At 32.3% G+C, this 24467-nt stretch overlaps 1 protein-coding gene across 4 annotated transcripts in view; it reads left to right on the top strand.

Annotated features, from left to right (window-relative positions):
* Positions 1-24467, top strand: part of LOC126824734 (unconventional myosin-XVIIIa) — an 88776-nt gene that overhangs the window by 13278 nt on the left and 51031 nt on the right. The gene's annotated exons all lie outside the window — the stretch shown is intronic.

The raw sequence follows: 24467 nt of genomic DNA, 5'->3' as shown, positions 1-24467 counted from the left end.
GTCAGTTATATAGAGGGATAACTCTTGTTTTCCTTTTGTGTTCGTTACTTCCGATTGTTGAAACCTTTATTACGCATCTATCGTAGTAGCAATGATCTCTATGTTAAAATTATATTTGCAACGTGTCTAACCAGTTCTATCACATATGTGATCATGACTGAAACAAGGCTCTACATGGCGACTAAATCACTCGCCATGGCGACCAAATATATTTTCTGGCTAGTTAAAATTTTCACTTGAGTCGCCAGCTGGCGACTGTAAGATTTTTTTCTCGTTTTAAAATAATTACAAAGTTTTTTTTTACAAAATTGAATTTGTTTATTCAGCGCTTTGTAAAACCGGAACTTACTAGGGGAAATAACTCCAATTTAATGACAATATTTACGACATTCATATATTTTCTTACCATGTGTCGAAAATCGTTCTAACTTCTAACTTACGGCAATGTATACAAAATGTCCGACTACGCATGTTGTTGACCCATTTTTCTAACCCATACATTAAAGTTATTCCCTATATATTAATAAAATGAATAAAAACAAAATCTTTTAAGCTCTTTCTTTAAAAAAAAGGAAGATTCCTCTCAGACACAGATTAAAAAAAACAACGCGTAATATCTAGTAGTGATTTACGTTACAGACTACAGTTAATATCAACAGAACACAGTTTTTATGGGATACAATCACTAGTTTATTCTAAAAGCACGACGTTTCGACAAGTATCCTCTTATCGTAATCAAGCACAACGTCGTGCTTTTAGAATAAACTAGTGATTGTATCCCATAAAAACTGTGTTCTGTTAATTTGTTCCCTGATCCCTGATCGCTAAATGCCACTTAAAGAATATACAGTTAATATCATTGTAATTTCTGGCTACTAAAATTTTGGTGCTGGCTAGTAAATATTTAGCATTTAGTAGCCAGTGAAGACTAAATTTTCCATGCCCATATTGACCCTTGGACTGACACCAATATTGTCCTTTAACTGAAAATACCTTATGAGGTCATCTGGTCACATTTTTTTAAATGACAGCAAAAATAGACTGACAGTTCATCTATTGATTATGACCTCTATTGACTTTTTGGTCACTGATTGATTAATGCTTTATATGTATACATATATGTACTGTGTTTACTAGATTTAATTGGAGAATTATAAATATGCAACCATTCAGCCAGTGGCAGTGGGATTAATAATTTGAAATTTGTTCTCGGTCAACCTCAAATACCCTTATACCAGGTGCTAATCATATAAGTTATCCCATGGGTTGCGATTAAATGTTTCACCATTTAAGATATTATAAGCCATGACTAAGAAGAGGGTATAGATGTGAGATGTTTTGATAGTCAGTGGTTGAATGATGTGAGTTATAGAGAGATACTGAATGTAAAAAGAATGTGTTGATTTCAGTTGACACCAGATAGCATACCAAACATACCAGTACTTACCTAGGATCTGTCTAGTCAACATACAAGTTATTAAATACCTACTAAATCCTTTTAGATACATTGAATACTCGCTCAATAGTTTATTTTTTCTTCAGTATATTATAATAGTATTAACATACTAGGGTCACTGACTTTTTGAATTCCGTAGTAATATACATGTATTATTCTCCCTTTTGTTAGTGTCAGAGAGCTTTTCTGCAGTATTATAAAAAAAAAGTGCAAAACAGTTAAATTTAACATAACTCTCTATATGCAAATAAAAATTTAAGAAAAAATATGAGTCTCCAATCGCTACTGATCTACCAATTTAATTACAATCGAAATGAAACCGATCTTACTTGTTCCCTGGACAATTGCACATTGATTTACAAACCTCAATTTTTTATGACTTTACAATAATAAGATGGCGGGGTGATGAAGTCCTGTTCCTGGTCCATATAATCCTATCAGATTTGTTTGTTCATCTGTTGATGAAATTATTTTATTCAAGGTCAGTTAGCCATGGGAACTGAAATTTGATGACCAAGAAAGAGTAATCACTATCAGAACTTACAAAATGAAATGAAATGGGGTTTAACGTTCTACTGTTCTGCTCCGAACTGGGCTAATGAAGACAGGCATATGCCATACAGTGTGCTATAATAAGGGAAATTTTGCCTGACCGCGGCACTGCGGCCAACTCTTATATTGAATTCCAACTCAGTTTTTTGCCCCATCCGAATGACTAGACAGCTGTCCTTGTCAGATCAAAACTTAAAGCTAATTGAAGAGATGATTTTGTATTCTTTTCTAGTTGAACAAAATCTTTTTAAACATGGTATATTTATATTTTGACACTGAGCCCAAAGTAGGTCTTGGCTTACTAAGTTTAGTGTAGTTTGTATGTTGATTGACGGCCAACGTTTATTGATCTGGGATGACTGTAGTATATCAGTCAAGAGTTTAGTGAGTTACAGATCCTCACAGAACAATGAACCAAGATTATTATCCTAGCAATCGATCACCTCCAGTTTTTCTGTTTGTGGGATAAAGAAAATGCAAGACTTGTTCAAATTGTTGTCTTTGCTTTAGAGTTGTTTGTTTATTGAGAAGAATAAATAAGCCACTTGTGGTTGAAGTGGCTGTTAGACAACTCTCAAGCATTTATTAAAAACTTTCCAAATTTCCTCTCTTCAATTTATAGTAGTTTGAAGTATTTCACGCTTCAGAGACATGACAAGTTCCTCAAACATTACTGATGTTAAGTGAACCTATTAATATGATATATATAATTTAAACATACATTAATGTGATAAGATAAAATGGGGTGAATAACCAAAGTAGAATGAAATAAGCATGTAATCAAGTGTTAATATGTATGGTATAGAAAATTATCTAGTTTTATGCATTCCGACTGGAGTAAAAAAAAGAGTTAAAAACACAACCATGGTGAAACTACTTTTTCTGTGACAACATTTTCTTTTAGTTTTACATGTATGTTGTACAATACCCTAAAGTTTCAGTTATTACTCGTACTGCTTTCTATGATTTGCTGGGGGATTGGGTGGCCGAATGATTAATGCATGCACGCTGCATCATACGGTCTGTCATTGGGTCAAGTGGCATGGTTTTGATTCACCGCTTGTACATGACAAGGAGTAGGGTCGGTTTTATTAAAATAAAATTGAACTATGTGTTAGTTCCGAAAGTAAATTGTTTGTGTCGAGTGGATGTTAAACCCCATCTCTCTCTCTCTCTCTCTCTCTGATTCCATCCAACTCAATTTTAGGGACACATCAGAGCCTTTACTTCACATTTTGTAAAATGCACAAAAATACAATTGAATGTAAATGTTGATACCATATCGCTGTGTTGTATACTTTGAGGGATTTGAATTTCTAAAAAAAAGTATCAGTCCAAAAATAGTTCAAGTCCATTCAGTATTTAGAATGATATGATGCATTGAATATTTGTCAATATTTGTCAATATTGTCAATTCATCATCCTCTTCATATCATATAAAGGGAATATGATCAAAGTAAGTCCTCATTATAATCTCACGTAATCCAAGTCAGGTGATTATCTACTTTTGATATTTTAATTTTGTTTCCTTATTTACGTCTTAAATAATTACCCAGATTACATTTGATTATATTTAAGTGCAAATTAGTCTTTGAAAAATTAGGTATTGTCTGAAAAATGCAAATGACAATCAGCGGCTTTAACTTGCGAAATAGAAACCAATTTTTACGATATGTTTTTTTATCATGTAATTTGTAATTGATTGGAGTAGGCAGAAAAAATACTATATGATTTGTACAAAATGTATTTTAGGATAAGTAATACAGGAAACTTTGTTTTATATTATCAATGCACCAGATTTACTTTACACGACTTCCTCATTGTAAATGTTAATTGATAGGACAAAGTGGAAGGAATAGATTTTAACAGGAATAAATACACTCAAACCAATGATACATACCAGACATGGAATCGAATTCTCATGTGTGAACTCCATGTGCTGTGCTTAAAAATAACTGATGTTTGTGTAGAAGTTGTATTTGGGTTAAATTTAGGGCGGACACTGCACATGTATGAGTAAGATTAATTATTTGATATGTGTAGTTATAATTGTATGACAAATTGACAATAAAATAAAAAATATAAATACTGGTCATAAAAGGGAAATAAAAGTTCAATTTTCCTTAAATTTTGAATAAGAATGAATTTGATTTTTTTTCTGAAAGAACAGTCATAATGTACATGTTTTTCCCTTCCTTTAAATAGAATTGACAAAAACATGCAACATTTACAAAGAAGTTATAATGACTTGATCGTCTGTCATTGATTTACTGTTGGAGAATCTAAAACTAATCGGTACGGGAGGAGTGATGGAGGCTGTGGAATGCACATTGACAGTGTTCAAGTCACTCAATCGATTTTAATAGATTACCTCTCAGTCTTTCAAGATGCCCAATAGTATTTGACCAAATAGTGGCCAATTGAACACAATTTTATTCATTATTTTTGCTTGCTAATGACAAATAGATGTAATTTGAAATGAATATTTGATTGAACATAAAGAATTGAATATCCTTAATCGCACAATCAGTGACAAACCAGTAAACAGGAGAATTCCTGTCAATAACAGCAATCATCACTTCTGAAACATGATCGCAGTGTTGGATTATGTCAACACCTGTTATCGTGATTGTTAGAACTGTGATAAAATTGAATTCTGTGTCACTGGATTGCAATTCTGTCAATACAGGGCCTTTCAGATTCACAATTGAGCATCATCTGTCTGCAACAGAACCAGTGGCATCTGTCCGCTACTCTCGATTAGTGTCCCCATTTATATGGAGGATTTTTTGATGGTTAATACTGAAAGCTTTTGTGGGGGGTGGATGGCCGAATGGTTAGCGTGTGCGCATTGAATAAGGTCTGTCATTGAGTCAACTGGCATGGTTTCCATTTCCCGGTTGTACGTGACAAGGAGTAGGATCGCCTGTCCAACCTTGAGGGTTTTCCCCGGGTCCTCTTGTTTCCTCCCACTGCTAAAGACCCCTATGTGCAATTGAATTATTGAAATAAAATTGTACCATATGTTAGATGTTAGTTCCAAAATGACCAAGTTTGTGTCGAGTGGACTTTAAACCCCATTTCTCTCTCTCTCTGAAAGCTTTTGTGGGGAAAATTCAGTTTATTGACGTATTACCTATTAGTGTTTCTACTTGACTGTCTGAATACGCCTCTACTTGTGATTGCATAAATATACTTTGAAGATGTGTGGCTTTGTAAATCTATTGTTCCCAAGAGAACATGTAAAAGTGGTTTACAGTTGTATTTGCCAAGGTGTAATTTATATGCAGTCAAGTCAAACATCATGTTATCTCACCTTAGTTGAAACAAGAAGATTTTTTCTTTCTTTTAAATATTTTGTAAGGTGTACACGTTTGTGTTGAAGGAGAATTTAAGAGATAAAGAATCATCTTTTCAATGTAGCAAGTAGACACAACACCATATCAGTTTCTGTACTCAAGTTTTATAGTAACAAACATTTATTATGTCAATCAAAATACATTATAGTTTAGAATACCAGTATTTCATTTATACAATTCAGTATTTGCTAATTAATCTATTTAGCTGATATAGATGATGGGATGATAGAGGATGTCTGAAATACCAGACATTGTTATGGTTGCATAATGTCAAAGTACATTATAGTTTTGAATACCAGTATGTTATTTATACAATTCAGTATTTGCTAATTAATCTATTTGTTGATATAGATGATAGGATGTCTGAAATACCAGACATTGTAATGGTTGCATACTGTTTGATCCATTGTATAAGGGGAAACAACTCCATTATACATCATGACAAAATTATAGGCCAGTAGAGAATACAAGTGTGTTAAGTATCTGCAATTACAGGTTTATTATCAACTTGGCTGTTTTGATGGACTCCTTGGTGCAAAAATGTGTAGTAGCAGCATGAAACATATTATTTATTGTGGATTTTATAGACTGGGCCTAATGGATGCATTCAAGAAATTGTTAGTTGTACACTATATGTATATGCCTCCACAGAGTTAATTTACATGACATACATAGATTTACTGATGACCAATTTCCGTAGATTTTTAAATAAATCTTTGGGAAATGATATAATATTGAAACTGAGTTATATATTGAACATTGCACACATAATCACCACCACCATTAAAATTTTACAAATTTATTGTAGTTTATAACTATAAGATCAAATTGATTCAAATGCGTAGCAATCTGAGTAAAATACCGATCTATATTTCGTTTCTTTTTTTTATACTTTCGATGGCCTACACTACATGAAGATCTGACCAGTTGTAGTAAAAGGTCGCGTCAGAGGTCGTACGAACGGCTTTTGACCCTATGATGTCAGACATTGATTAATCAATCAGTGTTGACATTTCTAGTGGTTGACCCAAAGTTCTGTGCATTGCACGGCAAGAAGTTCCGTAACAGATGGTTTCATTGGCTAATCCCTCACACCATCTAGAACGCAGGTTATACTTATATAACAACTCTTCCAGATCCCAGTGTAGTACAGACAAATAAAATGAAATTTTGAACTATAAAAAACGAAACGAAATAGGATCTGTGTTTTAATCAGATTGAATGCGTAGTCAAAATGAACACTATATGACACGCTATAATTTTGTTTTGTGTTCACGCTTATTGACTATTATTTTACAATTGATCGGTTTTAATAATTTTAGGACCAATACATGTACATGTCTGGTATTTAGTAAGATATGTTTATGATCTGAAAGTCTATATTTGCTATTTATTCTTGAATATTGGACCTTTAAGCAAAATACTCAAGTGCATCATTAATGCTGTTTAGTGACATGGAAGCAGATAAGAGAAATGATTGGTTTGCTATCTGGAGCAAGTTCTTGCTCTGTTTGAGTTGTTTTGTTGTTGTTAATCAAAAGTATAATTCACTCACATGTTTCGATACGAGCTGGCCGGTAGATAGAAATCATGAAAAGTTCATTGAGTACTTAACACTATTATTTATTATCTGAATGCACTTAAATATCTTGATATTTTGGTTATGAGATGCCCAGATTCACACTGTTTGCATGCGGTAATGGATTTTTGAAAAGGATAAAAAACACTATAAGAGAAATTTGAGGCTGCCATTTTTAGTTTTGAAAATCGGATCGATGGTTGGTATCCGACTACTTTTTATTGCTATCCGAATACTATTTAAATTTTTTGGAAATGTAAAATTCTTGAACAAAATTACTCAAGAAGTTCATACTTGTTTATAAGTTTCTGTGTATGCCGAGTACAGAGTAGCAAACAGTGATCAATGAAAATACAATGCAATTTTTTTGAGCCTTGAAAAAAAAACCTGTGCCTACCTTTAGCTGCATATTAGCCATTATTGAGACTATCCATGATATACAAAAATCAACGAGGTGAAGAAATTTGTGTATCACTACCCCTCCGATTCCCTACCCTCCAAATTTTCATTCATCTCAATCAACGCAAATAAAAAAATAAAATAAAAACACTATTATGATAGGTCTCATTTATTAATTTACTTCTTTCGTGGTTTTAATAATTTGATACTGAATAATCGATAGTGATAATACAAAATTAAACATTCCAAAACCGCGAAATAATGTCGATGATTTAGGGCTATCAAAAAATATTGCTATACCGATATATTGCAATACGACCATCTGTGATACACTGTATTGATACATTTTTGTTGTATCAGTATTTTTCTACTTGTATTTTATATTCAAATTTTAGCTAGATTGTTTATAAAGACTTTATAATCGGTCATATTTTTTAGGCTTTGCAGTAAACAATAAGTCTAGAATGTCACCGGTTGTGATCCAACGTGAATCACTTTATAGCTCAACAAGCCAAGATACTGTGTTTGTAAAATAAAGCTTGGTGTGCTTTAATCAAAAATAGACTGCCGCTTTAAGATCATCATAATAATTGCATAGAATAATTTTCTGAAACAGCATGCAATCCAAGTGTATTTAATTATCTAATTGTCTTGCTAATAGCTTTGGTCTATGTTTTATTTAATTATTCCTCAATAATGATGTCATGCCACCCAAAGAGTAAAAAAAATATCAATTTATAAAGAAATAAATGTAAAGAGATGATTAGATAAAGACGTAAAAAGATTAAGAAACTGGTATTAATAGAATAGAGTGTAATGTATATTGATTGATGAGGATGTATTTATTGATTATCCCCCCACCGGCTACATGTGGTATGTCTGGTCAGTACAACCTTTAAGTTCATTATCTTCATCCTAAACAAAAATACTCATACCACGCATTCATTTATGCTTCGAAATATTGCATGTTCAACACAGCTGGCACATGCAGAAATGTTGTCGCCTCTGTTAATACCTTAAATTTTTAGACATTTTGATTTGGAAATTCAAAAAAATGTTGATGACTAAAGATATCGAGAATAACCAACTTTCACGAGGAGGTATGCCTTAAGATGAAAAACACATTTCATACTAAGGTGAGGGGATTTGTCTCTGTGGTCATTTTATTTCAGTTTATTTTTAGGCTGAACTTTTTTAATTATTATATATAAATATACTAATTACATGCAATGTTAAATTTAACCCCACAAGAACAATAGTCTAGAACCAAATGAGCCGTAGACATATGAGATGTAGGAGCAAAGTTGGACTAGGGCATATCTGTAATTGAAATGATAAAAAGTGCTAATTCAAGAAACTTACCCCCCCCCCCCCCCCAACAACAATAAAGAATTTTTTTAGCTTATAGGCCTATGAATGTTTAATGTTTGACAATAAGATAAACATGACATATGTATTTGTGGAGTAAAAATTAAAGTGAATTAGGTATGTTATCTCCCTTGTCTTATCTAGATAATTAAGTATTAAGTACAGGTTATTTCTTGTTTTAGTTCAGTAGAAAAATGTAAAAATTTAAGATATCCATATGTTTTAATCTAACTAATATATTCTTTAAAAATGTTCTGGACCAGTATGTATTAAACAAATCTACTTGTGAACTATTGGCCCGGCAGTCATGGCTCATGATTGATTCAAGTTGACCAATGGTAAGTAATTGATGAATATAAGAGGTCATCTTTAGACGGCTAAGTGTCATGAGAATTCTTCAAAAATCTACCTTCAACTTAATCCAGAATAGGTGAATTTATAATCATTGCTATTCTGACTCTTTCTAATGGATTTGATATTTTACAGGAGTTATTTGTTTCCATTTAATGGATTCAGGCACTTTCCATGTGTAAAATGCACTAGAAGTGAGCTTTTCAATACTTTGCACCAAAAGTTGATTCAAAATAACCTCAATTTATTAACGTCTAACTCTGTAGAACCATTTTTTTTACTATAATTAAAACCAATCTAGAATAAATGCAGTTATATTTAAGCCTTACATAAATATCTTGAAGGTCTGTTCTGTAGAATATTGTCTGAACGTAGTTACCAGGAGAATTGTAGAATTTATTATAGAAAAAATATGTTAAAAACCTGGGTGTAATTCACATATTTACTTCCCTTGCAAAGAATACTCTGTTTACATGTTTGACAGTATCTGCCTTCAAACCATGATTCTGTTTAACTTAAGTAAATAATCAAAGTTCAAAATGATTACTAATTTCCTGGCAAGCTTCTAATTAATTTAAGTAGAACCACTTAAATAACTGTAAACTCTTGTTTTGAAAGAGCCTTGATCAATCTGACATAGCCACATTGAATGTCTCCTGTGACATTTTGTTATAAATTGAAAGGATGCTATTTTATTGTCAGTTTTATCGCAAAAATTAGGCAACTACTACAACTATTTTTTTATTTCTTTTTAGTTTATTTGCTTATCTCAAGTTGTATCGGACCCTCAGAAAGTTTAAAAATAAGATTATAGACATCAAAATCTTAATACTTATATAGACATAGCTTGAGTGCACTGTCGATATTTGACTCACAGTATTATTTCTTGGCAATTGTGCTTAGACTGTAGGCCATAAGGGTATTAAGATGTCATTTTAGGGGTAAACCAATGGAAATCAATTGAAACATCTGTTAATTTCTGGAAATGAAAAACTTTTCTTCTTGTACAATCCCTTTAATAAATGAAACTGTGTAGCTTCTTGCTATATCTTAGTGGATTATAATGGTAGGAAACCATGACTTATCTGGAGTTGTTTCTAACTAGGGTGATATACTGCCTTGTAATATAGGCAATGTTAGGAAGTTACATACCTAGAATTAACAAATCAAACATCTAGACAGATGGTTCTTGTTCTAAATAAAAAGTCTAGCCTCCTGTATGGTGAAGTTTAGAAATATGTTGGGCATGGTGTGCTAGAAGATCAAAAGCTGGAGTATCTTGGATTTGTGTAGAAGACTATTTTTGTAACATATAATCATCAAGCTATGTAACATGTTTTAATATTGAAACTGTGTGTAAAGTTCAAGATGAAATAATAATCTAACAGTGCAGAGGATAGAGAGAAGAGGGAATGATGACGTGAAGGAGGGCTTGTTTTCACCTGAGAATATTGTGCAGCTGGTATTTTGGTTATGTTGTGTAATAGCTGAAATATTTGGTGTGAAGTGATATTACAATAGGTGTTAGACACAAGCAACATGCCTTTTATGTCAGTGCCCAGATTCTTCCATGTGAAAATGGATCATTTATTGAGCTTGAATTTATTGTGAAACATCAGTGAAGATCTTTGGAGCTTTTGATTGAATGAATGTTGGTTTGAGTTTATTTATTATTCAATTTTTGGATTGTTTCAGAGAAAAATCTTCAGGTATTGTTGACCCAAGTTTTTGTTTAAAAGAATGCATGGTGTACACTATAATAATGCATTTTACTTTATAGGTCAATGACCATGTTTTCATATTAGAATCGTTATAAATGTTGTGTTCAAATTCAATGTGAAATATACATCAAGATCTGTGACAGTTTTAATCAAATTATTTCTGAAATGATGTTATGAGATTAAAGATAGTTGACTTTATTTATTATTGAAGAGTTGTTGTAAAGATGTCATGGTGGATGTATGCGTGTTCTTGTATGCATGTTCTTCCATATTGTAGGCGATTATTATTGTGCATGAATTTGATGTTAAACATCTAGTGGATTATGGAACCTTAGATAAAATTTTGTATGCGTCTGTTTAGGACCAATTAGTAAGTTTAATTTTTTATTTATAGAAATCCATTTTTGAAATAATTTAAGCAAGGATTTTCAAGTATTAACCTGTTGGAAGTTGTGTGGGCTTAGACTGGAATTGATCCACCTTGGGAAATACCATTGATTAATGATTTTAAAGGTCAAGTTTTTTATTTTATAAAAGTAGTGCTCACTAAGTAAATGTATCAAATGGTAATTGAGAACAGGAGGTTGTACTCATTGAGGATATGTAGGTTGACTATCACAGTTGCTGATAATCTCTAAGACTTCAAAGGTCTGTTACCTACAATAGTGTTGTTTTTTTATCAGTTAATGAACGTTCTATTGTATATAAGTGTTAAGTTTTACTCATTAGATGATACTGTAACATGTGCTTTAGCTCATGGCAGAGGATATACTGACAGAATTTGCGTAGAGTCACTTGCCTAACTGTGTAGTTATTCTCCAGGATCACCATAGTGTACATCAGTTAAAGAATCTAACTCGGACAGTTTGGGCCTGAAATAGTTTGGAATAGCTTCAGGTTAATTGACTGGACAAGTACCAATTGTGATACTCCTGGAACATCAGTTTGGGACCTACTAATCACAGACGAGAAATGACAAGAGGCTTATTTTGTCTTGATGCCCAAAGTATTGCAAAAATTGACAGACAAGGAAAAATATGTTATAGATATGCATATTCTACAACACCATATCCAGAATTTAAAGGATATCATAAAAAATAAAAAAAAAAATATGGATAATTGAAATTTTGACAAAAACTGTCCACCGACAAGGAGTTTTTTTGGGTAATAGTGCCCAAAGTATGCAAAAAGTGACTGACAAGGAAAGATATGTTGTTATACTATAACTTATAGATATGCGCATTATATACTGGTTCCCATACTGCTAAGAAGGCATAGTTCTAATTAATCAAAGGTTTATATTATAACTTTTATTTTTGGTGTAGTTTTAATACTGTATACAGAAGTTTCAGGTATTTAGTGTTAATAACTGCCATTTGTTTTAAAGAATTGTTTTAATAAAACTGTTGAAAAGATGAACCAACACTTCCGTGGTAGGTTATTAAACATTAAACTTGGTGTCAGCTAGTTGGATTTGAAGTGTTCTTTGATGATAGAATTAGAAATGAAAGATTTCCACGTGATAGTTTAAAGAATAATTGTAGATTTTGGTAATATGCCAATGATCAAATATATATTGAATGAAATCAATAATGTTGAATTTTATTCTAGTGGTTGAGTTATGGATGTAAATATTGATAGCAGTTTCTGTCCAGGGGATAAATATATGTTTTATAAGCAGGTATAGTTAGCTTCATACTTAAAAAATAAGTGATATCAGGTGTTATAGAAAGAGAATACATACCCTGCATTGTTCTTGATATTTTTGTCCCCTGCCTTTCGAAGACTTTGAAACACAATAACTCTCCTTCTAATTGAGGTAGAATGTTCAAACTTGGTGTAGGCCTTCATTAGGTGAATGCCTTGATGGAGATTGATGATGGACATTGTCTGTTACGGTAAGCAGAGATAAGCAATTTGATTGATTGAAACTTTTGGGCAAGATAACTTTGGTTATAATTAAGTGAGAGCTATGAAACTGTGATTATAAATTTCATATCATTACCTTGACTAAGTTTAATGAGAAATTTCTGCTTAGGCTAAGGATCGATAAGAAATTTGATTGACCAAGACTTTTGAACATAACACCTCTGCTTTTAATTGAGGTTTAATGTTTAAACTTGATAGAAGGTGGCCTTAAGGCAATGAGCACTGGTAGGGACACCATCAAATTTTCATAGACTTTTGCTCAGATTGACGATAAGTTGTAATTGGTTTTGTCTAGTGCTGGTGTCATTTTTTGATGTTTAAAGTTTTGTTGTGTTGTGTATAAGGCAAGGTATGCTTACACGTTCTGTTTTACGAAATTCAATCTGATTAAAATACAGATCAACATATTGTTTCGTTTTTTTACACTTTCGATGGCCTACACTACATGAAGATCTGACCGGTTGTAGCGATAAGTCGCCTCAGAGGTCATACGAGCGACTTTTGACCCTATGACATCGGACATTTGATTAACCAATCAGCAATGATATTTCTAGTGTATTACCCACAGTTCTGTGCAAAACACACCTAAAGCTCGCTGTAACAGACTGTTTCATTGGCTAATCCAATCCCTCAAATTATCAAGAACATGTCAATGATAACAACTCTTCCAGATCCAAGTGTAGTAAAGACAAGTAAAACGAAATTTTAACTATAAAAAAACAAACGAAATAGAATCTGTGTTTTAATCAGATTGTATAAAATTGTATGATAAAGAAAATTGTAATCAATTGTATACAATTTACTATGTTAATTGTAGGAAGACGGGATTCTCTATTATAAGATTAATAACAAAGATAGAATTAATGATTATTTCCCCATTAAGGAAGTCTGTTGTCTAAGTGTAGTGATTAAAACTGAGATATGTCCATTTTGGACTCTGGACCAGTGTGAAGTGTTAGGACAAGTATCAGTATATAGACAGTCCTGTATTTAGTTTTATACTATTTATTTTATTGACTTGAGAAGGTTCATGTATTCATATTTACTGGAAAGATGTGGAATTCATAGTTCTACCTTTAAACACTGGAGTAAAATCATCTTATCTATACCATTGTTTGAGGGTGTTGTGGTGCGATGTTTGTGTTAAATGCCAATGTAAAGTTATAAGGTAGTTTTAACAGTTGATTTGATAAGAATATAGTATAACAGGTAGAAATAAGACCAACCCTCTTGGTTTATGATACCGTTCTCTGTTTTATCTAGATTAAAATGTTGAATCATAATTAGAGGTATCAACTTTGAGTTCGAGCATTATTTTTCATTGACAGTTGGCTTTAAAATATTTCATTTTGATGTAGAGATGGGAGCACAGGTTTGAAAACATCAGATGGATTATTAAATAAGAATTGATTATATTCTGTCTGAAACATTGGGATTTTTGTTCTTTTATGTAATTTTCTTGGAAATATGGATGAATTGACTTTGAAAACAGAAATGTTTCCAGGCTATATCTAAAATATTACTGCATATAGGCATACGTATTTGTTGGTATTATACTTTTTCTAGAACTATGAAGCAGGATATTTCTTACTCTTTCTAGAACATGTGATATTACTTCTCATTTTGTTCAGTAGTCTGTACAACAAAAATTGTTAGCTGTGCACTTCACAAGAAGAAATAGTTTGTAAAATTAGTGTCCCTTGAAGATCATAATATAATTATACTAATGATTGTGAAAATATATTTAGTGTAAATATTTGATCAAGTGTTTTAGATGATAATTACCATCATTGTAGCAAAGTGAAAGGATTATATCGTTAAATAGGAGTATATACTAATTTATATTAATAGGATCATGTGGTGATTAAAGACTAGTTATTGTGGTGAAAATAAGGTGATACTTTATGGTATTATATGACTCTCTGTCACAGGACATTATAAAGGCATCAAAGCATTGATATATGACCAACTGTTCATATGAAATTCAATAAAATGCTGGATAGCATGGAAGGGGCATTGTAGTATTATAACCTTTGTGTCAGTGTTTTCAAGTAGTTTATTTCAATACCTCTGTATGACCAGATTGCTTGTGAAATATAATGTATGTGATGACAAAGGAACTTTCAGTCTGTCTCGCTTTTGTGGCATTGTCTACAATGGAATTATACTTTCTGTGTCAGGAATTTTGAGGTGTTTTTTGTCTTACCTGTACCTGTGTAGGATGTGGTTTATTCTTCATGTGGCTTAGTTTGTAAGATACCTTGTGGATATATAATCATTTTGTCAAGAATTTCAATAAATATTTTTTTTCTCTGTACCTCGGTGAGCTTATAATGCTAGTACTGTGATAAAGTTTTTTCAGGGTACTCATTTTCGAATATTTAGCTATTGTGTCATGTTTATGTAGAAATTTATGTCTTTATTTCAATGCTGTTATAAACTAGATTAGGGTAGAGAATTTGAGCTACCACATGCTTATAATGAACAGGCCTCTGTGATTTACTCCAAGTAGATGACTGAGTTCTGATCTGATAAGGATAATTGTGCTTCATGCAGTGGTTCATGGATCAAATCAATTTGATTATGAAAATAACGTGTTAGATTATTAAAGGGATGCGAGAAGGTAAACAGAAATTATAGATTATTGGCCAGATGAAAGTGATTGATTCTATGATCTGGAGCTAGTTTATTAATGACCAACAATGCTACTCATGGAGAGAGATATTATTTCATGCTAGCAATAAAAGATTCATAGGATCTGGTAACTCTTATTTGTTTGATGTCCATGATGACTACAATGACAACATTGATAACAACTAAACCAGTCATACCTGTTAAACCTAAATGGTTAAAGGTAAGTTGCAATTATAATTTCATAGTGCATGGGGCAGGGTATGCACAATCTCTCTAAAACCAATCCACTTATCATAGTTCACATAGTAATTAATAATTAGTTTTGCATTTAAATTGTTGGTCACTCCACTGTCCTTTGTCTCTGTGTTCTATCCTCACTTGAACCAACTGTGCAAAACAATTGTCTTCAACTGGACTTAAAACTTGCCAAATTCCAATTGAGTAACATTCGTCTGTGTTAATATCACCCTGTTCTGTGTGGAAGTAATTGTTTTAGTCAGTAATTCTGCTAGAGACTGAGCAGAAACTGATTATTCACATGGAACCTCAAATAGTCTTAACAATTTTGCAACTACTTTATTTTGTTTTTACCATTTTGCTGTTTGTTTTCAGTTTGCATTTTCCCTTAAATTTCTCAGTGCACAAGAAGGCCAATAGTGGTTTTCTTGATTAATATTTAAAAGAAATAACAGCAGAAAGGTGTTCTTTATATAAAAACATTATATAATCTTGGGTTACATACCATCTTCAGGTTGTTGTTCAATGATAGAAATGAATTATCTTTCAGACTTTTTGCAGTAATAAAGATAATGACATAGTCAAATTACTAGAAAGTAAAGTGAACTTTAGATGGCCGTGACTTCTGTTTAGACCAATATTCTTTTTGTCAAGAATTCTTTTTATGATAATGTCTGATAGTCTATATTTGCTCTAGTGTCAATATTGTGACTGTAATATTATTTTGGGAATAATATCTTGTTGTTGAAACATCACTCAACATGATGGATAACACTTCTGTTTACTGAGTCATTAGGAAAAAAACTTCAATTGTTTGAAATATAGCCTTTGTTCATTTGTAACTGTTAAGATTTCTTTGTTGAATATTTATACAGGATATTGATTACAGCACCTGTGTATAAATAATCAAGATCATAATAAAACTGCCAACAAAATTTTATGTCATAAATGAATCTGTACTATTGTTAGAATTTTATAAACTTCAAGAATATTATTGATATCTGGAAGTATGGGAGTTATGATCTTAATCTAACCGTTTAATAGTCTATTTCAGTTCAAGAATATCATTTAAACTTCTGATTCTTCAGGTCAAAAGTTATGTAATAAAGCATTTCTATGGTATGAGTGTTACAACCTCAATGTAATCATTTACAAATAAATTGCATCAATTAATATTTATTTTAGACATCAAGTTTATCAGTTGCCAATCCAATTTTCTTATGATGTGTACAAATTCTTGTATTCTCTTGAAAGTTATGATCTAGGATCAGAGTGGGTCAATTACCAATTTGAAATCTGAGCCTCTTAAACCAGATTTTTGTTCTTCATTAAAAGAGATTTTGAACTTGATATGAGACATAGTGATCATATATTGTAAAGTTCATGCAGTGTGTACATGTTTTTGATGAAATCTGATATAATCCACTTTCTATTTGTGTTTAAATCTGTCAAAACATGGCCAGGCTTATCTTGTATTGGAAGGTTGCAATCACCTTCAATAGAATCCAGATTTTGGGATTAATCTGGCAAATTCAAATTCAATCTTTCAAGATAAGCAGACCAAGTGATGAATATTGGAGATACCATTTTTATACGTCCACATGAAAATGTGGGCGTATATTGTCGTCGCCCCTGTCTGTCCGGACGTCCACAATTTGTTTGTGGACACTCTACAGGTCACAATTCTTATCCGATTTTGACATATTGGCATGTATCGGATCAAAACTTCATGGATTATGGCACCTGTTGTACGAAAAATCACGTTTTTAGCTTGTGGACCCTATAGAGGTCACAATTTTAATCCGATTTTGTTGAAACTTGAAATGTAAGTTTATAACCCAAAGATCTCGGGTCCTTTTGATATTCACGCATATCGGACCATAACTTCCTGAATTATGGCCCCTGATTGTATGAAAAATCGCGATTTTAGCTTGTGGACCCTATAGAAGTCATAATTTTTATCTGATTGAAAAAAACGTAATATTATATCACCGTTACATCCTAAGGATGACTGAGTTCGAATTTCGTGAAAATTGGCCCAAAATCGACAGACAAAATGGCCGCCATTCGTTCTCAACTAGCTTAAATATATGGTATATCAAGGTTGTGGACCCTATAGAGGACACACTTTTTATTCGATTTTGTTGAAACTTGAAATGTAAGTTTATAACCCAAAGATCTCGGTTCCTTTCGATATTCGCTCATATTGGCCCGTAACTTCCTGAATTATGGCCCTTGATTGTACGAAAAATCACGTTTTTAGCTTGTGGACCCTATAGAGGTCATAATTTTTATCCGATTTAAAAAAACGTATTATTATATCACCGTTACACCCTAGGGTCGACTGAGTTAAACCCTTATGATAGTTGAGTCCGAATTTTGTACAAATCGGACCAAAACTGCCGGACAAAATGGCTGCCCCTTGTAAATAATGTAAATATATGGTATATCATGATTTTGATCCGATTTTGATGTAACTTGAAATACATGTTTATAACCCAAAGATCTTGGTTCCTCTCAATATTCATGCATATCGGATTGTAACTTCCTGAATTATGGCCCTTGATTGTATGAAAAAATCACTTCTTTTTTTGAGCTTGTTCTCTGTCCATCTCTTGCAAAATGTATCTTGCATGGCAACCACTTGTTCATTCAGGAATTCTAGTTTCCTTTAAACTGTTGTAGTGCTTCTACCATGTATATATGCTATTACAAACCATAGTCTTTTCTGATTTCCTTACCATCTGTCCATAATTCCTAGCATTTCAATAAGGGCTTGCATTTGCTCCTCGCCTGAAAATCATTTTATATACACCCACATTGAATATTATCATCTATGAAGGATCTAATCCATTCGTCATCTCATTCTAGAAGATGCTGCCGCATCCTTAGCTTAGTACTTTGTGATTCACCATATCTTGATGTCCGATTGAGCATATTCCACATAGATCATGTCCTGCATATATGATCGAAACAGCAGCCTTGGTCCAGAATTGATTACTGGTACACTTACATTACAAGTTTCGAAGCTGCAAAGAATTAAAAACCTTGCTGCTTAGTGCTTACATTGTCACTAAAACTAAATCAAGATCACACATTACTCCAGTCTTAAACAATTTACATTGGCGTGTTCAAGAAAGGATTAGCTTTAAAATCTTATCTTTTGATTTATCAGTCTATTAACAAAAAATAACTAGGTATAGGTAGGAATAAATTAAAGACCGTTGGTCTTATGGGTAAACAATTCCAGTTATGTTCATTTTCCTCCTGACTGGTTTTAGAATTTAGTAATCATGTACCTTTTTGCCCTGGATAATTGTATCATATTGGGATCTTTGTGGCTATAAAGATTAAGATTATCAGAATGTTCCAAAATGTGTTACAGGCCAATAAAAAAAATAGATTTAACATTGAAGCCAATGACAAGAAAATTACCAGTCTAACAATGATTTGGAGTTATTTCCCTTCATCTAAATAAATAGGGTCCCAATCCAATTTTTGTTTGTTTAATTTTTGGTAAATTGCTAAAAAGTTATTCTACTATCTCTGCCAAAATATTAGCAAATACGAATGTTGCAGAGTGCTCTTGAAATCCAAATCAAGCCGACTTTGTTTATCAAATCCACTTCTCATATGACTTCTTCAAAGTCTGTAACCAGAGAATAATGATAAAAACACAAAACGTAATTTGTAACTAGTAGCTTTCATTTCTAAAACATTATTTTTATAAAGTAGAGGAATAAGTATTTGAGTTCAGTGAATTCTGGACTATTTAGAAAGCAGTACTTTCTTCAGGAAAGGTGCATGGTAGATATTAGCTTAGAATGGAAATATAGGTTGCCAAATCAGGTCCAATTGAACAGAACTGAGCACAATATATTTTAAGCACTCCAAACATAAAGTTTTACCATTTTGATTTAAAGTTATAAAAAAAATAATTGTAATTGAGAAAAGTTTGTTAGGTTGGATGAGTTGGTGACAGAAGAGATAGCACAAACTGAACTAATCTGTTTTATTTGGCAGTTAGGAAGTGGGGGGTATTTTGTTAACGCTCCAGTTAAGAAAAAAACAAAATCCCAAAAACTCAAAACAGCGTCTAGCTGCCTGGGAGAAAAAAGAAACAACATCTTGTTTCATGGATACTTGCATTCCCTAGACTTTGTATTTAAATATGATACTGCCTTTATTATTTATTTCCTAACATTTCTATGGGTATTACTCGGTAATGTTCTAGAAAATAATACTGATTCGACTCCTTCGAGTGGTTGTAAAAAACAAAATATTAGTGATGGGATCGAGCTGCAGGACCTGGAAAATGAAAGGGGGAAATGTTTAGTATGAACAATTTTAACTCCTTGAAATTTAGTCACTCCGGTAACCATAAGCACTTATTTGGGGGGCAGTGTCATAAATCAACCCTCATCTCTGTAGTTATCAATATCTTTTTCAGAAAAATTTACAAAAAATTTATTTTCTGTTCAAAAAAACATATTTCTGTTCTGTAGTGTTGTATTTTATAAGATATTGATGCAAACACATTTTATATTACCATCTGTCTAACAATGAACCACCTAACCTGCAGGAGCATAATATTTGACATACCTATCCCCAGAAAGAGATAGTACTTTCTTGTATTATGCCTTTACTTTAATAAATTCTATTACTACTCTGAAATTCTATCTACCTACCTATTCTCTTCTTATTGTTTAACATTCTGGTAAAGAATTTCAGTGTCACGAACATATTGTTTAATACAATACAAGGTTACAGTATGCTTCAAGGGTTATCTATTGACGTACATAGAATCTACTAAATGTACTCACAAAAGCTAGTACTTAATATGATAATGAATTCCAGTAGATTACTAGTACTTGTAATTGGTTGTAGATCAGTCTGTATACAAATATACAATATGTTTAAAGGAGATGTCTGAGATATATTTCAGTGAGTAAAAGTACTTGTCAATACTCAAATAGCTATCCGCTGCTCTGTGTCCAGTTGCCACTTTAAGCTGATTTAGCAATTACCCTGTGCTTGGAGGAACCTGCCTATAACATGAAGCTACACATTGACAAATTCCCATATTTTAAAATATTTTTATTGTTTTCTATTAATTTTGCTGATTAATGCAATGGTTTCATAACCTTTTGACAGAGTTAACAGATAGTATTTAAAAGTTACATTTATCAGGTCATTAAATACAAAATTGGAACGTGCTAGAGTCGATTTGTAGCATATCTGACCCACGGTATATGTTTGACACTTGTTAAGCATTATGATTACAATGTTGAAAACCGCATTGAAACCGCATGAATTTTGCCAATAGCAAAAAAACTCAAGGGGGGGCAAAAATTCAAAACCATGATGCAAAGCTTGTCATTGCGTACCTTTAACTTAGCCCCTATCTGTTTTGGCATTTATTTCGGAACAGATCATTATATTGAGCTTATAATTTCAGACATTGTAAATAGTCTTTCTCTTCACATTTTGACATTTCCTGTGCATTCTTAAGCTTTTCTTTACGAGACTCAGTGAAAACTGTAACTTCTCCATAAAGAATTGCTTTTACAGTTTGTAATTCCAATAAGATAAACATGACCATATATCTGTTGTACTTTTGGGATACGGGGTTGGATGGTCGAATGTTTAGCACGGGCGTGCTGTATCATAAGGCCTGTCATTGAGTCAACTGGCGTGGTTTCGAATCCCCGGTTGTACGTGACAAGAAGTAGGGTCGCCTGTCGAACCTCGTGGGTTTTTCTCCAGGTCCTCCAGTTTCCTCCCTCTGCTAACAACCCCTACGCGCAAGCGTATTATTGAAATAAAATTAAACCATATGTTAGTCCCAAAATTAAATAGTTTGCATCGAGTGGAAGTCAAACCTCATTTCTCTCTCTCTCTCACTTTTGGGATAAAAACAAATCCTTAATGCAATTGAATATTGTCTCTTGCAATTGGATTGTCAGTTTGAATCCTCTGTGATCTACTAAAAATAATACTGCAGGTACATAACAAACAAGATAGATATTTAACCCAGGATCTTTAATATTTTCATTAATTTTATATCTTCTATTTATACAACTATACATCACAGAATCTTTCTAATAGTTGAAATATTTTCCAATTGTATGGCTGGCAACTGTAAGTTTTCTTTTAAATAAAAAAGTGTTAGCCACTTTTTACAACTCTGTGTAAAAGCTGAAAAATGTCTGACTCTATGTCTTGTGAATTTCACCCAGGATTAGATTGCGTTTGCAAAAAGTTCCAATATCTGCAGCACATTGCCTTTGACCACAACACCACCTATGCCCCTTCAATTTAAAATAAGAAGAGCTAATATATTAGTCATTTTCTTGTGAGGTAAGAGTGATTTATTTTTTTATTATTATTTCTTTTAAATGGCTAATTATTATTCATATTGTAGAAGAGAAGAAGGGTCAGTTTGAGTTGTTTATATATCAACAAACCATTCATTACCATATAACAATGTCATTGTGTTAAATGTTTATCACTGAAATTGACCATAAATACAGAAGTACAATAAAAGTTTGTTAGCTTTGTGAATTCCAAAAATGAGAAATGTATTAGTGTAGTGTCAAGTAGGATCACATTTCCTTAATCAATATTAGAGGCACTGTTTCTCTGTACAAATGATAAGTGTTTCAACTGATTCAGCAGCACCAACAAAATAATTCATTTTGGCGATTTAATACTATCTTAATTTTATAAGATCCCAATTCTGTATTTGTAATAAAACATATCACAGAAGGTATAATAATTCCATATTTCAATTATCTCATGCTCAGGATAGATCAAATGTTTATTCTGTGTATGATAAAAGTAATGAGTGAATAAGTATGTACATGTACATAAAGAGAAAGTCTATAATACCATGTATAGTACCAGGTTTAGGGTGTGATAAGCATAGATTAGGAAAGATAAGTTGTTAATAAAGCTCATAGTAAGTAAAATAGAAGAACACAGTAGGGATATCATCAGGTATACTTGTTAATAACCACAGGGGTGGTATAAGTAACAATATTTACCCAAAATCCTAAATACTTTATATTGACACTTGTGGGTGTGAATAACATTATACCTAGAATTATACTACTTGTCAATCTGTAAGGTTTCACAAGCTTCTTCATTTTACACCTTTTCATTTTACAAAGGAAACTTACATGTACTCTACATTCATGTAAAAAAAAAGATTTGGATATTTGTGAATCTTAAAAAATTTGGCTTCACATTTCAGTGATTTTTTTTTTTGCCTCAAATTAGCACAATTTATATCTAGTGTTGATATTTTCTAATACAAACTCCACAGGGGAGTTTTTGAGATCTCATTTGATGTGGAGGAAAGTATAATCCTATTGAAATTGTTTTGTGCAATGATTAAACATTGAAACATTGTACATACAAAAGCTAAATCTGCCTATTGCAAATCTTTCTTTGAGCCTTATATTTTATATAATCAACTCTTGATGCCATCGGATTGCTCCGATTTTAAATAGATTAAAATGGATAGGCCATTTAATGATAAACTTTAGTGCTTTGTGGAATCACATAGCACTTGGTGCATGTAAATATTGACTTCCCCAGTTCTCCGAGAAAAGTGATGTTTTTATACATTGCGTTTTGTTAATCATTTTTGAAATCACAGCAAATTACTACTTGTTAAACTGCCTCAACGTCGAATTGCCTGAGTCAAAGAACTAGTATATGGTCTTGGAATAGTTTGCAGCTGCTCATGTGACTCAGGGCAGTTTTGAGGTGCCAGAGAGGGTAGTAGTTTTGGACTGTCTAAGTTAAGTAATCTTATACCTGAACAAACTTATATTACAAATACTTCCTTCTATATAGAATAACAAATTTACAAACAATATTTATATTAGCTTTGTATAATGCTATTGTATTCTGCTTCATTCAACTTCTGCTTTATTGTATAAGCTCAAGGTCAAGAATAAAGAGACCAACTCTCCTTTTATAACTATTTTTAAAATAGAAAGACAACTTTAGAATTAGAATTATTTGATGAATTGAGCAGAAGTTGCCTATTTCAAGATTATTTTTGTGAATGAATTCAGCTAGTGTGTCTCGTTTTCTTGGTCTTCAGGTCTTAACAAGAAAAATAAAAACATGTCCAGCTGTTAAAAAAAAATATTTCAAAAGAATCTTTTATCAAAGGAAAAATGACCTTGAAGTAGGGTAACTTTTATTTTGATAAGGTGCAAAAATTTTTGAAAAGATTTGAATAGTTGACTATTTGAACGATTATTTTTGTGAATGAAAACGGTCTTGTGTGTATTGTTTCTTTCTTTTCATGTGTTGAACAGACTTGAACCCAAGATGTCGGTTCCACGCTAGAGCATGACACATTTTGTTGACTCGTTGTTTTAGAAATTGTTTGAATAAATTTGCTGAGGCACAATAAAACATCAATACCTGTAAATGGTAAATTTGTTTTGTCATGGTTGTTTTATTTTGAAAGATCTCCGTTAGTTATTTTGTGTTGGCCTGAAGCCAGTGTGACTAGAATAGAGTTAAAATAATGATATGATGAATAGATAAAGTTAGATGTGATTACAATCAGGTAGGCAATACTAGGTCACCAAAGTGAACACATGACTTCATTTTCTCAAATAAAACTAAAAAAAAAAGAATTATGAGGAATTAAAAATTCTGGGTTTGCTGTCAGATGTTGTATCATTCCTAACTTAGCATGACTTCCTTTCTTATCAGTTATTTGTTATCAAGTTTTTTTACTTTGAAGATGGTTAGCCGAGAAAGTTAAAGTGCGAGTGGAGATAAATTATTTATAATGGTGAAAGTGTGATAAACTGGGTTCAGGGTGGATCATGGGCCTTTGAAAAGCCGTTTTT

The sequence above is a fragment of the Patella vulgata genome, chromosome 6 (assembly GCF_932274485.2).
Source record: "Patella vulgata chromosome 6, xgPatVulg1.2, whole genome shotgun sequence".
Classification (NCBI taxonomy): domain Eukaryota; kingdom Metazoa; phylum Mollusca; class Gastropoda; family Patellidae; genus Patella; species Patella vulgata.
The sequence above is the reverse complement of the archived record's forward strand: the minus strand, read 5'-3'. Positions and strand labels throughout refer to the sequence as shown.